Source organism: Falco punctatus (assembly GCF_963210335.1).
Source record: "Falco punctatus genome assembly, chromosome: 3".
Lineage (NCBI taxonomy): Eukaryota > Metazoa > Chordata > Aves > Falconiformes > Falconidae > Falco > Falco punctatus.
In genome coordinates, this window is record NC_137582.1 from 35,070,384 (window position 1) to 35,090,904 (window position 20,521).

Below are 20,521 nucleotides of genomic sequence, written 5' to 3' on the forward strand. Positions count from 1 at the left end.
AGAGCACTTCTGTCCTGTTAACACCAGTGCACCTCATAAGTCCAGTGGTGTGAATGGCAAGATGTGAGCTGACTTTATGGTAAAGTCCAGTGGGCATACGCTAAGTGACAGGCATTTTGGAAAATTCACAACACTGTCAATATCTTAATCCTGCTGAAGCCTCTCCTGTAGGGAAGTAAAATTAAATAAAAACACCTCTCTATTCTTTTTGCTGTGAGTGTTGCTGTTCACAATAAGCAAAAGTTTCCCCTTCCATGTACAGACTTTTAGTTTATGGGCTCTATTCACTTACAGACAAGACTTTCAAATAGCTGATGACAGGTGTTTACATGAAAGGGGGGAAGATTTTCTTGACCCCTAGTGTTTGATCTGTCTATCAGTGCCCCAGGAAAGCCGAGACCCTTGTGCCCAGCCAGTCTGTCAGCGTACTGTTACAGGGACCCTTCACCGAACAGTCCTGCTGGATCAGAGGGTGATTCAACTGACTTGTTCAGGGAAAAGGTGCCAAGAGCATCAGGGGGAGCCCTCAGTGGGTCTTCTCACTTTATTTGAATATTTTACCTGCTGCTGGTGACTGCTAGCGCCCATGAAGGACTATCACTAGCAGTTTATGGAATAACACTCTTTCTAATATAAAATCATGACATATTAAGGTTCTCGATTGACAGTGATAGAGACTGCCCACAAAAAAAACCCAAGCTTGAAGTGATATACCACAAAACTACAATCACTAATAACAGCTAGCACGAGTTAGTTATTTAGTGCGCATTAGATAAAGTTCTTACCCCGTAGGCATCCCGGGGGGGCGGGGGTGCAGAAGACAGGTTCAACCCATTGACTGATCCCAGAAGTTACAATGGAGTCCTCTCATTTGTCCACTTTTTATACTTCATAACATTCATCATACACAGGATTGGTTACAAGTTTCTCACTTCTAATGCAAATCAGTGTGCATCCTCAGATAGCGCTACTGAAGCTTTCTTCTAACTACACATGCTCTCCAAGCAGGGTTTTGCCCTCTCTCAGGGGGGCTATTTGAGTTGGATTTCACAATTCCCCATTACCACAATTACCTTTGTCCTATTTTCAATTAATTTTCTGTTGAAATCAGTAGATTGCAACACCTTATCATCTGATCTCCTCTTATAGCTAGAACTTTCCTCACTTGAAAGCTTCTTTCTGTGTAACATAGATAACGGTGTTCTTTTCGCTATCTGTTCTTTGTCTCTCATCGTTCCCAAGGCTGACTCCCTTGATTAGAAGTCTCTTAGATCATAACAGCTTTAGAGAGTGCGCCAGCTTGACCTAACTTAGTGAACACTAAGTCAGTGTTGGGTAATCTGGGAGTTTAACAATTCCCCCCACCTTCGGACTTACTTCATTCCAGGACCAGTCAATTTCCTTCACACTTAGGTGGAGCTTGAGTGACTCTAGTCGTACATATTGTTACTTACTGGTATCATGTGCCCAGTGAGGTGTAAGTAGTACTTGGAGGCAGGTAACTTTGGGAGGGAGGTGTGTGTTAGTATTACAATAAGATTATTTAATATGAAGAAAGTCATTTTGCCACAACAGTTGGCTTAACTGCAGGCATCTCATAGATTCTTCATGTGACAACTGCTATGCAGCTTATCAGCTGCATGGTGCCACCAAATTCCCATTCCTGCATGGAGCAAAACAGAACCTGGCTGTGGTGTCTCCACTCTGCTCCATCCTCCATCACTCCTATCAGCATGTGCTGAGCTGGCAGGATGTGTTTCTTAAGGAAACTCTGGTGATGTAGGTTCCGTGCATGCCAACCATTCTGAAAGCAATAGCTGTATTTTACCCTAAAAAATGCCTTCTGTAATACAATGCTTCTATTAGGTCCCAGTTTTCTCTAATTCCCCCCCTCAAAGTAATTTTCCTGCAACAGGTTTGCAGGGGGTGGAAAAGATTTTTTTTTTTTTGGGGGGACACTGTTTCTGAAACTGAAAACAACACTGTTCTTCCTAATATCAGTACATGCTTCAATTTTTACATCAGCTATAGTCCCCTTCAATACTATGAAAGTGAGTTCTTTTATGCTCTCAATACAACGGTGAGACAGTTTTCCCCTTGCTTTTCAGTGAAAACTACTAAATAAAAGCAGCAGAACAAGTTTCAAAATGCAACTTGAAGACATGCAAACCCTGTGCTTTCAATTAACTTAAGAGTATGAAGCCATACTCTTAGAGCATACTACACAAAAGCTGGATCAGGATTTGCAGTCCCACAGCTTTTTCCTCTCTGTGGCCAGGACTGAAAGCCATTGAAGTTCTTGAGGAACTTTCTATTTGATGTCAAAGGGCTTTGTATCCAAACTTATTGTGGGATGGGACTAATCCCTGTAGCAACTGTGAAATGCATTTTTAGCCCATTTTGCAGTTTCTGTTGTGTGTGTGTCTTCATGGCTCTTGCTCTTCCATGGGCATACTTTTTGTGCAGACAGTTTAGCCTTTTGGTAATGTGAGCATCTTAGTTTCATGTATTTGGCTTCCAAGGCAGGCAGGAGCTACCATGAGCTTGTGCCTTCCTGGGCTGGCCAGACCCATCTAAATGCAGCAGTTAATGTGCTGGGAACCATCCGTGCTGAGCATCAGGGCTGAGTCTTTCCCGACCTTGGGCTGCCAGGCCACGGGGTGCAATCCAGCCCACCATGGGGTGAAGTCCAGCCCACCATGTCTGTCTGGAGAGAGACCTGCTCGTGTCCCTCCCCTGACAGCCTGTAGTTAGGCCCATCTCTTAGGTCATCAGGAGCTGTTCATGTGGATGGGTCGGTTGTCCTTCTACAACTTTTACTCACCCATCAGCAAGTGGTCTAGTTTCCAGATCATATCTTCCCCCCTGCATGTGCCTGCATGTGTGCTTGCTTAGTGCTGTTACTGTGCAACACAGACTTTGGAACAGTGCTAGAATTTAAAGAAATAAACAGATAGCAACCTATCCATAACTACTTCAAGAATGGACTTTTTGTTTTTAAAATGTGATCCTGGGTTCTTATAACTACCATTTAAAAACCAAAAGAAAAAAACCCAAAACTAATGAAGAGCAAAAAAGACATTATTAAGCTTTGCATTTCAGCTGTACAAAGTGGAACCTGTCATATAGAAGGTCTGTAGTGTAGTAATATTATTATATTGCTGTTAGTGCTTAAATATTGTTCATGTCCACACAATCAATATCACTTTTTAGAGTTCTCCTCATATTTTGGATCAGAAAGAAGGAAGAAAATATATTCCAGCTTTTTACACCTCTCTGGCAAAGACTATAAATCGTTTTCCCTTTGGGGACAAATATGTAATCTCCTGTATAATCTCTGACCTTAATAAGAAGACAGAACAACCAAAAGCAATTTCTCTAGTTATAGAACTGTGAATACATAACCAGTTTCAGAGAACCTGGTGACTTTTGATAGGAGTATCTGAAGAAAGGCAGAATTCTCAGAGAGACAATGAATTTCTATTACTAGGCACAAGAGGAAACTGCTTTGAATGTTTCCAGAGATAAATTAGTAGGATGTGGAAATCGTATATTTGGAGACCTGTGCATTTCCTACCAATTACTGACTTCCTAAGAAGAAAAAAATACTTCTCTGCTATACAGGTGGCAATGTTGTGGTCAGGTTTTGTGGTGCAAATCCATACCTTACTTCTGCCTAGGATGCCTCCTTCAGAGAATTGGAAGAAGAGAACTTTTCCAAACCTGGGCATACATTAAAGGAGCTGAGGAATAGTAAGTTTTTAGTACAGAGCCCTGAGTTCAAAGTACAAAGACTCTCAGCATGACATACCCAGAGTGCCCCTCTGAAAAGTGCATTAGTGAACTATATTGCATGCTGCCAGCAATGACAAAAGAGGAAATAATAGCTGTATTCTTGATAATGCCCTTTTTTCATGCAAATGAAAGCTGAGCCTTGGGTCTATTTTCTAGTCTTAATTCCATATTACTGTGGACCATGTACAAAATGCAGAGCTACAGTAAATCAAGTTAGATAATGTATACATGTATAGATATTTTTATAATTTTAGCCTGAAATTTGCTGTTCCTCCTTTGCTTTCTCTATTGGTAGTAAATTCCCAAGGTTTGAGGCTCACATAGGATGCTATTCAGTATTCTTTACTTAACAGAAAACCTCCACAGTAAAAGAGATTTGCCGCTCAATGATGCACTGTGAAACCTCTTCAGAAACAACTTCAAATAGAGATTCATTAAGTTTGACTAATCATTCACTTGTGTCACTGCAATTTAAGCAGGATTCATTTAAATTTACAGTAGGTTTAAGCAAGAGGAAAAGCTGACCAATGTGGGCCTTTAAAGACCACGGTGCTCAAAGTGGCTTCAGCTTCAAGGCCGGCTTACTCCCCAGAACCAGCTCATGGTTTTGTAGTGGTGCAGGCAGAGTGGAAGTTCTGCCCCAAGGTGATGGTTTTCATGACCTTATCCTTCACCTCTGTGGATGGCACTGTTTAGCATGTGGAACAGAGTGAATCTCAGGAGGAGCTGTGAGAGGGAGGATGTGGGTGGCAGGGGGAGATTTCAGGGGGTGGTAGGTGACTACCATGAAGTGACAGAGCATGGAGGTGGGCTGGACTCACAGTGCTCCAGGAAGGAAGGAGCTCTGTGTGTCTCCACTAACTAATATGTATTACCATCTCCGCTGAGTGGGTGTCTCTTCCCAGCCCTTGGCAGCATGCAGTTCATTCCCCCTGCTGCAAGGTGGGAGCAGGGCTGCGAGCTGCCCTTCTTCTCTCCCAGACTAGCCCCTACACCTGGGGCGGGCAGTAGCAGAGGCTGTGTGGGCAGCAGACACCGTGCCCTCAGACTTGTGAATGTCCTCGGCAGCCACCTACTCCATCTACTTCTGTTTGCAATTATAAAGATTTTATGCTCTCAAATTGTCTATTTCATACCTAAGTGGTTCTAATCTTTTTTTTTGCAAGAATAACTGTAATTGCAGTGCTTTTCTTGGATTCATCTACGGTATCATTATCCAAAGCAAAAGACTGGATTCAGCAAACATAAGTGTTGAAAAGATTGTGAGCTTGGGGTGGAATTCATGTGAAAATGTGAATATGATAGAAGCAGCAGATTATTTGATTTTCTTTTCATGAGTTTGTCCAGATTCTTATTTCACTTGTGATGATGCTGACACCTGGACTTCAGATATTTTTTGTTTGTAAGTCAAGGATGTTTTTCCCAGTAGAATGACACCTAGGAAAGTCATTAGGTATTGTAGAACTATAATAGGAAGAGTAAAAGATTTGGTAAATGCAACCTCAACCCCCAGAAATAAGTTAAACACATTTATATCAACTGTTTTCATGACAAGGAATTAAAGCTATTGTATCTATAACAACACATCAATCAAATCCCATGAATTTGCTTATGTATACATACTTATTCTTTAACTCTTAAACTTTTTCAAGGAATGGATAAATCCCTCCCACATTAAAGTTGAAAGATGATGAAGCTTTAGTTATAATTTAAAAACTCATGTGTTTACATTTCATTATTTTTAAGAGCTAAATTCAGTTTTGCGTTACATATCTAACTTCCTTTTTCCAGGTAATATGTGTATACATATAGTATATATGCGAGTATATATCTCATTCATAATATCAGATGGTAATATCAGTTTACAACTAAAACTTAAATATTTTAAAGCTGTTAATGTAGTTGAAGATACATCAGAAGAAAAAGTTCACATATTTATTAAACATATTCCACTCTGAAAATCAGTGAATTGATCAAAGCATAGGGCAAGAAGGACAACAATGACAAGGGAAAAAAAGGTGGGTTTTTTTTGTAATTTTTTCACTCTGATACCCTCTTTTTTAACAGGCGTTACCATTAAATGGATGTGAGACTCACAGTATAGGTCAACATCACTCAGATCCTCCTATCTTAGACAAACCCCCATCTTTGATCTTTATTTCAAGTCTTATACTGCAGTGCAAAAAAATCCCATATCTTTTGTGAAGATACTTGCCGATGCATTACAGATGGCAGTCTTCTATGCCTAGAAAGCTCATGGCTTGTTCTTGTCTGAGTTGGCTTTCTAAGAGAAACAGCAGTTGTCTCAAAGGCAAATCTGGTCCTTAGTTTGCTCAATGGTATAGTTTGCCTTTAGTGTTTAAAGATCAATATCTTAAATGCTTTATATCTATATGTATATTAATATCTATAATGTTTTGAGTTTTCATGAAGGCTCACATCATCCAGATTGATGCTGAGCTGCACACAACAGCCAGAAATAACAGTAATTAGAAACATGATTAAGTATTAAAAATTGAATATATTCTTTTCAACATGTCAACTTGTCATGGTTTAACCCCAGCTGACAACCAAGCCCCACCGCAGCCGCTCACTCACTTCCCCCCTGGTGGGATGGGGAGAGAATTAGAAGGGTAAAGTGAGAAAAATCATGGGTGGAGATAAAGACAGTTTAACAGGTAAAGCAAAAGCTGCACACACAAGCAAAGCAAAACAAGGAATTCATTCACCACTTCCTGCTGGCAGGCGGGTGTCTGGCCATCTCCAGGAAAGCTGAGCTCCGTCACATGTAGCAGTTACTTGGGAAGACAAACTCCATAATGCTGAATGTCCCCAGCCCCCTTCCTCCTTCTTCCCTCAGCTTATATACTAAGCATGACATCATATGGTCATATATCATAGAATATCACTTTGGCTATTTTGGGTCACCTGTCCTGGCTGTCCCCCCACTCAACTCCTTGCGCCCCTCCAGCCCTCCCGCTGGCAAGGCCCAAGAAACTGAAAAGTCCTTGACTTGGTATAAACATCATCCAGCAACAATTAAAGACATCAGTGTGTTATCAAAATTGTTTTCATACTAAATCCAAAACACAGCACTGTACCAGCTACTAAGAAGAAAATTAACTCTGTCCTAGTGAAAACCAGGACACAGCTTCTTCAGTCTGAGCAATATTGTTTGGGTGGTTGGCAAGACTGATAGTGTTCTTTTGGCTAGTACCCACTTTCTCAATACATAGCAAATCAACTTAAATCTTTCTGTCTTTTGATGTAAATCCAGAATACTTCAGTTCCCATCCTCTACTGCTGTGTTGTCACTCTGCTCTTAAATTGATGCTATGATCCATCAAAACAGTGGATGTATTTCACCAGAAAATAAAGTGATGAAATATGACTAAACACAGAGTTTGTAAAAGCAGTTGGAGATCTGTCATGATGAAAGTGCTATGCTCTAAGTTATATATTTGCTGGCCTAAATAAACACTACTTTTTGATTTGATCAGCTCAAAGGTACAGATAAGTTGACTACAGCTTGTACATAATGGAATAGATCTCTGGAGATTACCCAAACTGATATGAAAACAGATACTTTCATTTGAAGTTTTTTTTTCACCTTATATTAAAAAAGGAAGGAGGATATTTAAAATCTCTATCTGGATACATACATAGAAACTCATATTCATCCTGCTATTCAGTTTATTCAGTGTTTCTTCTGAGTAATGTGGCCTTTTCAGTATTCTTGTGTAAAAAAAGATTGGAAGTTCATATTTTATTGCTTTGGCTTCAGTTCCCATATTTGAAAAGATTGATAACACAAGGCAAACAGCCAGTGCTACACTGCAATATAGAATGTCCTTTTCCTTTGCCAAAATGCTGATTAAATGAGTTCTGACCTATATTGTTTTTTACTTCAGTGCCCTTTCACATACATGAAAAAATGGAAATAGAGATAATTAACCTCAATGAAGTGTGACTTAAATGAGGAACCAGATTTTTATAGGTTCCTAAGTGAAATATTCTTTTCTTCTTAAAATCCCTGTGGCTGCTTTGTGTGTTGTGCTGTACACCCAAAGGTTCAGGCTAGAGGTTAGATTGGGAGAGATGCTTTTTTCAGAGACAAAGCAGGTGACTCTGTAAATATTTTACTCCATGGCTTCAGATTAATGTTTGAAACAAGTGCTTCGAGTCACTTCCTACCCAAAATGTTTTATGAGTCTAAGTCGATGAGGTTAACTTTTTTGCATCATTAGTCTGTAAGTGTACTGACTACAGAAGTGCTCAAGTTAAGTCACTATAACCAATTACTTACAGATCCATGAGAGGCTGAAGTTTGACCCCAGACCCCAGTTTACAAATCGTCCTTTTTTATTATATTAGGTAAAAAACCCCTGTGCATGTGAACCCTACAGAGTTTGTTTTGGGGCATTACAATTTGAAGATGAATTTTGTGGCATGGGTCCAACATCCAATATTTATGCTTGGCTGATGAAAGCAGCAGCTGTGAACAATCAAATCTGAATAATAAATATCTGGTTTCTCTATTGTGTTGTTGGGGAAGAAGCAGTTTAGTGTAGTGCATGTGCAGCTGGCCTTTTGTCAGTGTTATTTTAAATGCAATGGTTGTGGGGAATGAATTAGTCAATCAGTTTGTGAAGTTGGCTCTTGCAGGAGAAAGATGCCCGCTGAAAAATATATTCCTATAAAACAATATTTGTAAATTTTCAGTCTGTTGGAAAAGGTAGAAAAAATGTCCTAAAATTAACTGGGAGACAAACTGATGATTTTGGATATATCAAAGTGGCAGAAGAGATTAGGACAATTAATATCATGACCATTATCACAGCTGTGACTGTGTTGAATTTTGCAGTTCAGCAAAGGAACAACATTTGTACATAGATACGAGTGCATGTCCAACATCTGGGAAAAAACTAATGTTTCTTCCTATCCAGTGCACTATCAAGTGCAAACAGTCAACCAAGTTTTAATGCAAAAGACAAAGGTACCTCTTCATATATTGCAAATAGAAAATTAAAATACTGTCAGGAAGTTCTGGGTGAAGTTTATAAAGTGTATAAAGTGTATAGAGAGGATGGCTAACTTTTTTTCTTTTTCTTTTTTTTTGCCAGAAGCAGTCCTTTTCCACTTGAAACAATAGATTGGAAAGTTTTCTTGTATTACATGGAGATACCACACACACTTTCAACAAAGCAAAATAACTGATCTCCTAGGAATTAAAAAGAAGTAAGTATATCAAGGCAGGTATAGATCAGTGCTCTTGTTCTTTTCTGGTCTTTTTTGATTTCCCTTTACAATCAGGACAACTTGAAGAGTTTTTTCCTGGATCTCCATAGAACACATTTTACAGAAACTAAATTCAGATTGTGATTATTTTAGACTCTCTGCTATATGTAATGATTTGTAAATATTGCTTTATCAATTACAACTGCAACTCAGTAAGTCTTAAAAAAATGTATTTCATAATGCATAATGCTATCCCAGTCATTGCATATGAAGAAGTCTGTAGAGTGCCTACAGCTTCTTGTAGCCGAAGGAATGTTTCACTTCCTTACTCTTTATAGTCCTAGTTACCGCCAGCCGATTTTAATGAAGTTGAACAAGATTTAATTATGGCATATTGTCTGTTGGTCCCCCTGCATACCAGTCTGCATAGCTATGACAGTTATGCACGTGTGACAGAAGTGCCTCATACGCATCACGTGGAGTAACACATTTCCCTCTGGTGCAAGGGTTCAAAGCCCAGACGGGTCAACATGGTTTTAGCTCTGGTCAGCATGCCACCACAACTCCGACTGCTTTGTACATTGTCACTCTGTTGCTAAAGGTGGCTTCTCTGAGGTTTACTATTTGAACACTACTGCAATATCAAAACTTAAGTCAAACAGTTCTACTCTTTTTCCTCTCTTACAATTTTGTTTTGTTTAAAGAGGAACTGATGGTACTACTTCTACAACTTTCAGAAGGAGATACATATATTCAACAATGAAAGTCCCTTGATTCTCTTCCTGACTTGTCTAGAAAAAGTCTGAGTTGTATTGGGTATCCCTGAATATACAAAAATAATGTGGGAACGTAATCTGAATTCACCTCTCACAAGGAAAATAGACATCTCTGCTCCACTTGTTTTTGAAAGTGAACTCTGAGCTCACCAAGCAGGATCTACATTAAATAGATTTGGGACAGAGAATCTGGCCTGTATCCAACAACATTTCAGGTTGGATAGTTGATAGTTATTAAGATATTGTCGTGGTTTAACCCCAGCTGGCAACCAAGCACCACACAGCCGTGTACTTACTCCCCCCACCCAGAGGGATGGGAAGGACGACCGGAAATGAATGTAAAACTCAAGGGTTGAGATAAGAACAATTTAATAGGTAAAGCAAAAGCCACGCACACAAGCAAAGCAAGGCAAGGAATTCATTCACCACTTCCCATGGGCAGGCAGGTGTTCAGCCATCCCCAGGAAAGCTGGGCTCCATCACGTGTAACGGTTACTCAGGAATACAAATGCCATAATGCCAAATGTCCCCCCCTCTTCCTTCTTCTTCCCCCAGTTTATATACTCAGCATGACGCCATATGGTATGGAATACCTCTTTGACTAGCTTGGGTCACCTGTCCTGGCTGTGTCCCCTCCCAGTGTCCTGTGCCCCTCCAGCCCTCTTGCTGGCAGGGCCCAAGGAACTGAAAAGTCCTTGATTCAGTATAAACATCACCCAGTAACAACTAAAAACATCAGTGTGCTATCAACATTGTTCTCACACCAAATCCAAAACACAGCACTGTACTAGCTACTAAGATGAAAATTAACTCTATCCCAGCTGAAACCAGGACAGACGTGTTGTTTGATCAACATCTGCTTCCACAGGTGATGTTGCTATAAGCAGAAGGTTCTTACTGTTACCTGTGTGTTTTGTTTGGCTTGTCTTTAAACCAGCAGTTGAATTTTGTCCAGTTCCTATACACTATGGCATGCATTGCATAGCTTCATCTTTCAAGTCAGTCTTATTATGCAGTAACGTTTGAAAGTCAAGCAACTTCTCTAAACATAGGGACATTATCAACTAGTAGCTATTGCATTAAACAGCCTGTAAATATTAGCATGTTTCACAGATTTAAATAATTAGAAACCAGTAAATCGGAAAAAACCAGCTGTATTAATCTAATCTTACTTTGATAACAGGAATGACAATCTGAACAATTATCTGGAATCAATCATACAAAGTATGAATTATTGTTGAAATTAGGAAAATGTTTATGCTGCTGTTATAAAAATGGCTCCTCAAGAATCACTGTGTGCCATTGTGTTTTCCACTCACATAGCCAGCAATTCTTTCATGTCTTATTCCAATATAATGAGGAAAGGTGGTGACAGAAACAGCTTAGGACAATGAACAAGCCTGTTAGCCACTTTCTGGGCTAAGCTGAACTATGGAATAAGGCCAATGATCCCAGGAGAAGCGAGTCATCCAGCTTAGAGATTGACAAGGTGCTTGATTTGGTTTTTTTTTTATTTATTTTTTTTTTTTATTATGATATAAAGCCAAATGAAACACCTAAGTTAAAAGGAAACTACATCTAAAGAAGAAAAAACTTATTTAAAAAAAAAGATACAGATGGAGCAGCAGAAGTCTGTGGAAGGGGATAAAACCTGTTTCAGAGACAAGAGAAGGAAATTCTTGAAATTACATGAACAAAAATGTACGTCCAGAAATGTGTTGCTGCATTGAGAGAAGGTGTGTTGGCAGGTAAAGAGATATTTTAGGTTCTTAAGAGGATACCATTGCATGGATGAAGAAATGTTGTATCAGCATCATTATCTTTTTGAGCCAAACTTGAAAGATCATTAAACTTCTAAGATTAGTTACACCGCATTTACTGTGTATGAAGCAGAAAAACAGACGAGACAGACACAAAGCATAGAAATCAAAATACACTTTCCTCAGATTCCCTCATTTCCCTCCATTTAGACCAGTATGTTCCTAAACAAATGGAATTTGAGTTAGCTGTTTAATTTTGTTAGGCAAAGAACTGTGTTCTCATGTTCCACAAAATTCATTCAAGTCCCAACTGCAGAATTTCCCTCTTCTTGCAATCCAGTCAAAATACCAATTAAACACCTAAAGTTGTTAATCTTTAATCAAGAAAACGAATGCTACTTTTAAACTCTTATTCAGGTCTCATACTGTAGCATAACAACAATAATTCCGTTTGTTTATGAGGATTTTAATGTTGCATGCAGCTGCTCTACTAATGCAACAGCTATACCCTACTGCCTGGTTATCTGCATTCTTTTTGGTGTAATTTATGTGGTAGTAGAGATGACTGAAATAGCTTGCTTAAAGTATTTAAATAATTCAATGTTTCATCACTTCTTTGAGATAAGCACCTAATATTTTCCATCACTTTACTATAATTTATTTTGCTGTGTGTGTCAAGCTTTCCTTGCTAATGGATTCTGATACAATTTTTGGTTTTAGTTAGGTTTTATTTATTTTTTTGTTCTGTGAACAGTGAATGACTAAAATCAGATGAACTACTGCCAAGATTCCCCAGGGCATGTGTGCAAGGTATATGTAACTGCGTATGGGTAGTATTAATTTCACCTAACTTTTATATGGCAAAGATCAGTGGGGCAGTGTGAGATACGTGGGTGGGCCCTTTCTGTCACGGTGGAGAGGGATAAGCATCTCCAGAAAGCAGGTGGTTAAGACCTGTGGGATAAATAAAGGACTCTCTTGGAGACTGACTAGGTATTTGGCTTAGACCAGAGACCTGCCTTGCAGATGGTTATGTTTGACCATGTTTGATATGGAGACAGAGGCACACTATGATAACCATTCAGGGGTTGGCTCTAGAGAACTGGCCAAAGCTATGTCTCGGTTATATGACTCTAAACAGTAAGTTTCCAGTAAGCTGTACCCATACCAGTGTCACACAAGCTTCAAGTATCTTCTCAATCTTACTATTCATGCCCTGTCACAGAAAGTCTTAGCTCTGGGGCCATGACTTAAAGGGCCTAGGAATGGTTGCGTCAACACAGTAGTCACACAGTAGTGGCTACAGGCCAAATGTGCTAAATAACAACTGGATTTTCTCTAGTAACAGTAATTTATGGATATACAAATCTTTTTAAGCTATGCTCCACACTAAAAGGCAAATCCAGGCATGTATCCAGGCATATAGTTTTCTTCCTCAAATAAATGTCACAGCTGTCAATTATAATTTTGCACTGAAAAAGTGGTGTTCAAGATGTGAGGTATATACTTAATGATAAGTTTTTGCTACCATCGTATTCTAAGCATGTAAATGAGGAAGGAACTGCAGTGAGGAGTGATACCTTTAATCAAGCCAATAAAATAAACAAGAATTTGGATATAGAAGCCATCTTTCAGGTATATTTTTTGCCTTTGTCTTCTAGAAGGAGGATGGCTTTCTTGTAAAAGTAAAAAATTTTATCCTTCCGCTGAAAGGTGAATAAGGCATTTTCATTGAGAGCTGAACTTGATTTCATAGAATAGAATGCATGGTCTTTTCTAAAATTTGGTTTTGAGAGATAATTGTTTCTTTGTCACTATTGCAGATTTTTCAGTGGATGAACAAACAGGAAACAGCTGGCAGAAAATCCCATCATTAACAGCCTTAATAAACTTAGGTTGTGAGGGTTTTCTTTTTAAGTGTTCCTCTTTAAAATTATTTTTTATTTTAGCACTTTATACTAGAGTTCTTCACTTATATCTGGTCTCCTGAAACCTTCATTACGGATCCTGTGTTTCATGACACATCTTTTTGCTCTTTTAAATTGAAAACATGTTATTCTCAGCTGTTGCTCAAAGCTACAAAGAATGCCTGCCAAAAAACCTGTACCAGTTAAATAATTACCTCATTTTACATTATCAAAATAGCTGTGCGGAATAATTTCCATTAATTCATGAAATATTCACTGAAGTGCATCCATGACATGGGTTAATGGCTATGCAATGAAAATACACCTTGGAATTTTGTCTGTCGGTTTCCTTCTGCTGATACCACAAGTGCTCTGGAATCTGGCAAGAGATTCTGCATTTTAGGGTAGTTTGCTTCATCTAATTTGTATTTACCATCTCTGTCTCTGAAAAAGCTAGCGCTATTCCCATTCCCTATGTTATTAACGAACACAGAAGAAAAATTCTATTTATTATCTTAGACTAATGCTATTTTACAGCTTTCAAAGATCCTCTACATCCTGTCATTTTGATCATGGAAAATCTGTGGGTTTTGCATTACCAGGCTTGGCTTGCATCTAGCCAGGCACTCATGACTGAAAAGCATGCCACGTCACTCGATAAAGATGAGATAATGAAGTGTAATCAGCTTTTGCAATAAATGGCAAACCTCCCAGTGACTGGCAGGGTTTGTATTTAGTACTGTTATAATTTTTTCACGAGCTCAGTTTGCAAAAACATCGTGCAGCTTTTATTTCTGATCCTGCTCTGTGTGTAGTTTTCTTGCAGGCTGAGCTCAGCCCTCTGGGCACCACTGCAGTCAGCCTTAGCTGCCTTCTTCAGGATTTTGACTTCAGTTACTCTGTGGTAAAAAAAAACTTTGTATTTACTCTTCTGCACTTCCATATATCTCCTCCCGAAACCCAGTTTGATCTTTGCTATTCAAGGGCAACTTTTTCCAAGAGTTGACTTGTCCTTTCAAGAACATTAAAAAAAAAGCCAGACAACTTTTGGCTTTATAAAGGAAAGGAAACTCTTTCTAAGAAAGCCAATGGAATTTTTCAGACTGTCTGAAAAAAATTGCAAGTTTTTCTTTCCCATGTTTGATCTCTAATGAAGTCCCTTTTATTGGTTTAAGTAAGATATCTGTGTTTTCAGGCCGTGTTGTCAGAGGTTGGTCCCAGCAGCAATGGCCCAGCCTGTTGCACTGCACCTCATTCATCATTGTGTGCAAAAATATCTTTTTCACAAGTACACCAAGTCCCTGAAATCTCCCTAGCTCTACTGACAGCATCTCTGGCTTATCAGCTGCTGGCATCTCCACTGGCTGGTGCTGGTTTCCAGTGGTTTCCCAACCTCTTTGATGCTGTCAGATCCACCACTGATGCCCTCACACTTTTGTTGCCTGTGGAGTGACCAGAAATCAAGTGCCATGTTACGGCCCCTAGGATTACTGCCATGTCGGGGTGGCCAATGCAAAGAGTTCCAGCACCCTTCAAGTGCAGACAAACTGCGATGCCCCACTTTTCTCTCTGTTCATTATGGACTCCTTCATTTGGCTCTTTGGCAGCCTTTAACCACCATATGCTGTATCATTTGCATCCAAGTGACATTCCTCCTGTTCCCAGTCTTCAATAGAGGAGCTACAACTCCCCACACTCCTCTTTTTGGGTGGATGGAAACCCCCCTGAAGAAGAGCTATCCCTACCTGTCTTGCTTGAACCCTGGCCAGCAGCCAAGCCCCACACAGCTGCTTGCTCCTCTCTCTCCTCGGCTGCTCCCTCTTCATTGGCTCTCAACCACTTAACAGAAACAGCCACATCTACAATTTATCTACACCTGCACTTTATGCACATCAGCCCACCCTGCCCCTCCCACCCCGCCCCTGAAGCCAGCCTACAGCTGTATATTATCAATGTTAATTAACCTACCTTCATTCTGCTACATTTGCCCACCTCCAGGAAAGCTAGGCTCCATCATGCATAACTTCCAGTTACTTGGGAAGACAAACATCATAATGCCAAATGTGCCCCCCTCCTTCTTCCTCCAGCTTATATATGCTAAGCATGACATCACGTGGTATAGAATATCACTTTGGCCAGTTTGGGTCAGCTGTCCTGGCTGTGTCCCCTTCCCAATGTCCTGTGCCCCTCCAGCCCTCTCGCTGGCAGGGCCCAAGAAACTGAAGAGTCCTTGACTGAGTATAAACATTACTTAGCAAAATTAAAGACATCAGTGTGTTATCCAAATTATTCTTACACTAAATCCAAACCACAAAACTGCACCAGCTACTAAGAAGAAAATTAACTCTTATCCCCATAGAAGTCACAGATAACAAGAAAACCAAGGCACTACCCTTTCTGGCTTCTCTCCAGGCATGCTCATCAAGTCACGCAGCCCACACTTTTCCCGTGCCTATGATATGACTTGCAGAAATATAGTGCATTCATTGCTAACAGCATAGGGTCCTGTCCTTCAAATCTGTCCAAGTGGCCACTGTGGTGAAAGACCAGAAGAACGGAACCTGAAGTTTTGAGGTAGACATGACCAGCATGATCTTTGCGTTACATAGTGTCAAAGAATTACAGAAGGTTCTAGCTGTTATAACTTGGTCAGATTTGGGCAACTTTGGTCACAATAGGCTAGATGAGTTAAAGTAGCTGTGGAATAACAATTGAAATCTATAGACTGTTCCAAAACATTTGTGCCACAGAACAGTTATAAAGAAAACAGTATAAAGAAAAAAAATAAATAAAAAATTTAGAAAACCTGTGCTAAAATGTTATTTTCAAAATTCTAAGACCATTATGGCACATGTAGTCATTTGTCTTTGTTATCAAGCCAATGCTTGCTTGCTTGCTTAATTAACTGGTTTCAGTTAAAGCTGCTGAGGAGGGTGATTCTCTGTTGACTCTCATTTTCCAAATAATTCCACAACTCTAAAAAAATCCACATCATCTCTTGCTTTCCCCTGAGTAATGAATGAAAAAGAATTATAATTCACAGTAACATTATGGTCCCATGATGTGAGTTTATATAAAAACTCCGTGCTCAAGATAATGACCCCACAAGGCTTTCATCTTTTACTGGGATGCATGTTTTTAATGCTACGTATTAAATCATCAATATTAGATCACCAGTTCCTGGTATTAAATCATCAATAAGCTTTTCCCTCAAAAGTTGAAAATGTACTTGATCTGCCACTTAATTAAAAGGTATATTTCTTTCATTCAATGATTTGTTCATCCTTCCAACCTTCCTAAACTTTCTGTCATGTTCCCTAAACATAAACCAACACTTTTTAAGATGAGCATGACAAATTTAGGGCCCAGAGGTATCACTGGTGTTGTCTCCAAAAACATTGCTCATATTCAACTCTACAGTAGCCTTAGCTTTTGATTGGAGGCCCTTTGATAGCATTTTAAGAACTAGATTTTATTCTTCCTGGCATAAACAATTGGCCACCCGTTTCTTCCTGAATCTCAACAGCATAGTCACAAATCCAAGGTGGAGTTACTCGCTTTCACACATCCTTCCACTGTGCTTCCTAACAGACCAGACAACAGATGGGGGGGGGGGGGGGAAGGGAAGAAGTGAATTTATGTTCCCTCTCTATGAATGCTACAGGAATTTGAAAGCCACCCAGAAGAAGCAAAGAGGATGTTTCATTACTCACAGAGGCCTTGTGTAGATGGGATGGCCAAGGTGCCCTGCCTTGCTCTTGACACCCAGTCTGAGGGATTACTTGTCCCCCATCTCCAGCGGCCGATTGAGCACACTTGGGTGGAATTGCAGATCCTGCTCCTTAGTTCCCCACTCTGCAGGGAGGCAGAAACATTGTCCTCTGCCCACCTATCTCGACTGCTCCCTCAGAGGAAGAAATGCAGATCTTCTGCTTAAACCATTCTCTTTCCCCAGCCCCCTTTCATGAAAAGATTTTTGAAAACTTTGATTTTGACTAGGGGCCAGATACTGACATCTTTCTTTCACAGTAACACTTACCCCACGATTATCTGTTGATTTCAGTAGTATCCCCTGTGGGATAAGGCACTACTCAGTTAAAAAACTCTGTATCACGTGTTACTCAAAGTTAATATCCTGAGAGACCTTTGGAATTCTTCGGAGTAGTAGCCATTGATTTTTACATCACTGTAAAAATAGTGGTGGAAGTAAGGATCTGTTTCTTGTTTTGAATCAAGAAGGGCATTTCATTAGCTATTTCCTTCCTGGCATTTTTTTGTCTGTGTCCTGGCTGGCAGATCATGAGGGAGTTTGGAAGGCCTGTATCCAAGTGCACATACTGGCCCAGTCCTGACAGTATCAAGGCCAGGCCCTGGGTGAGCATCGGCCCGATGCTGTCCCATGCCAGGGACCAGAAGCCTGAGTCCCAAGGGCACAGAGTACACGTGCGTTAGCTGGTGCTGTGCAGCTCTCACAACCTGGCTGGGCATCTGGGTGAATGTACGAGCCTATTTTAAGATACATGATAAGAGTCTCTATGGGGAGCAGACAGGACTTGTAAAATTACCTAATTACAAGAACTCTTTTGACATTCAGATTTTGATAAGGGCATTTATCAGGATTCAGCTCTAACATTAGGTACATTCACTACTTTATTGCCTTGGATACAGGACAATTCTTCATTTGGATAAACGTCTTTCATGTATGGAGAATGTATACAGTATGTGATTTACTGTGGCAGAAGTAGTTTTATCCACTTTTGGTTTTCTTTAGCCTACAGACCACTGAATGACTTTTCAAGTCTCCTAGCAGTAAACAGTCAATATGACTTCAAAGCAAAAGGATCAGCTTGCTTTCTCTTAAATTCCTAGGTATTCTTACTGGGTTTTACTGTTTGATTTTTAAAAGCATTGATAATCTGATATCATTAGCCAGACATACGTTAAATTATGTGATAATGACTAGCATTTATGTTATCATAAATTAGAGTATAGATTTCAATCTTTAATAAATAAAGGTTGCACACTTTTAACAAAACATTGTAGGTTTATAACTGCTGGTAAATAATGAGGCAACACAGACTTCAGTGTGTCCAAGATTTTACCCCACATATGCCTCATGTCTGTTTTACTCAAACTGTCTGTATTGCTCATGTAAACATGGATAAAATATTTTTGGGAATAAACTGGACTAGAATCTAGGCCTGAGGCATTATGTTACTAACTAGCCACAAAATAAGACTTCTCCAGAAAGCTATAGCTACTGCTGAGTGAAGGAGGAATACAGAAATAGCTGTTTATCTTTAAAGAGGAAATTTTAGGGTAAAATATTTGTTTCACTAGTTTGTATTTCATAAGTTTGTTTTATTATATTTTCGTTTTAATAACAGAAGTGTTTGTTTGCACAACAGTTTCAAAAGTTTTCATTAAAATACTTTTGACAAATACTGCTTTATCCAGAACTAAATTATAGAGAAGAGAATGACAATTACACAGAATCACTTAACAGCTGATAGGCACTTCTGACACTAATTATTAAAATGAAGTTTTGTTAAAAAGAAAAGCTAATAAGCACTGGGAAGCAAACTTCACTATGATATTTACGAAGAAAAGTAGTTCATCCTTTTAGAGCTTATTCTTTAAGGTCTCCATCCAACAAGACTGTTTAATCATTATGGCTAAAACTGAATGTTTTGGTATCTGTAATATAAAATACTGAAACAAGACTTTTGTCAGTTTAATGCTGTTAATGTTATGTTATTGCTTTCACTCGTAAAGTGTCATGAAGACTTAAGGTTTATTGAAACTATTACTTAATGTTTGATGCAAAACCTGTTTCCAGAGAAAAGGAATCTTCCCTCTCCATCTCTTCTCCTCACCTCTCCCTCTCCCCTTCACTTCTTGCCTTTGCTCATTTTTTCTTCCCTTTTTTTAAGGCCTTCCTCTATCTGTCAAAGTTATAAAGCAGCACTTAAGGTTTGTGACCAGAGTACACATGAAAAATCTCTGCAAAGCCCCGAAGAGAAAAATGCAACATCTATATGCATGTCCACATGCATTTATTTTTCATGAGTGTTAATCAGGAGCCCTGCTTACAAATATTTAAGGTTGACCTCTTCTTGCATCCCATAGTATCTTTCTTCTCTTCACATGTGCATTCAAATTTAGACTGTTTTATTTTTAACTGCTCAAACAGCATCTCCCTCACCTCTCTGCTCTTGCGTCTTACTGCGTCTCGTGCTATCGCATGTCACATGCACAGATAACAAGGACTTTCCTTGCATGGTGTCTACCCAAAGGCCACGAATTAAGGTTCATCAAAAGCATGCTATCTTAGACTCTGTGCTGCATTTTTCACCCAGAGGGAAGATTGCAGAGCAGACGTGTAAAAGGAAAGAAACACATTGCCTAATCTTCTGCTGAGAGTCGCTCACATGACATGGAGATTTGTGTGGTTAGGAGAAGCTTCGTAAAGAACAGAAGTTAGTTTTCTAATTTTTGTGCTGAGGTCTCTATACAGTTCCTCACACTGGGGTCCACAGTGTCCATGAGATTGGTCACTGCTGGGGCTTCACAGACCCCAAGGGGAGCTGAGCTCACCCAATGGCCGGGTGTGAATTGAGCTAGTTCCTCCAGAGGTGTGCCACTCTTGGCTGGAAGGTCTCTGGCCCTTTCATCTCTTCCCAGAGCCAGCTAACAACAGCTTCTGTAATGCACACTGTGGCATCAACGTAACTGTATACCTCTCTGTCTGCCAGCCATTGTGCATGTCTTCAGCTAGGAGATCCCAATGGAGACGAGAAGAGAGCAGCTGTGCAGTGAGAACCAGCTGGAAGCAAAGCTCACAGACAGCATCTTGGCTGCTTGTGCTGCTCAAAGCCCTGGGTGGTTGCTCACACTCTCCCCAGCAGAGGGACCATGCTTGTGTCAGAAACAGGCAATTGTGAATGCCCAAGGAAAAGCACACATAAAACCTAGTCAGGACAGGCTTTACAGGTCAGTGAAAAGAATAAGGAATTCTGAAGAAAATAGGGTCTAGCAGTGGAAT

General features: G+C 39.8%; 1 protein-coding gene across 1 annotated transcript in view; it reads left to right on the forward strand.

The window, feature by feature from the left end:
* The window catches only part of SLC7A13 (solute carrier family 7 member 13), a 46,205-nt gene extending 26,090 nt beyond the window's left edge, over positions 1-20,115 (forward strand). The window contains exon 4 of the mRNA XM_080381914.1: positions 1-20,115. This exon is cut by the window's left edge and continues 14,917 nt beyond it. The gene's annotated coding sequence lies outside the window, so the exon portion shown is untranslated.
* The last annotated feature ends 406 nt before the right edge of the window (positions 20,116-20,521 follow it).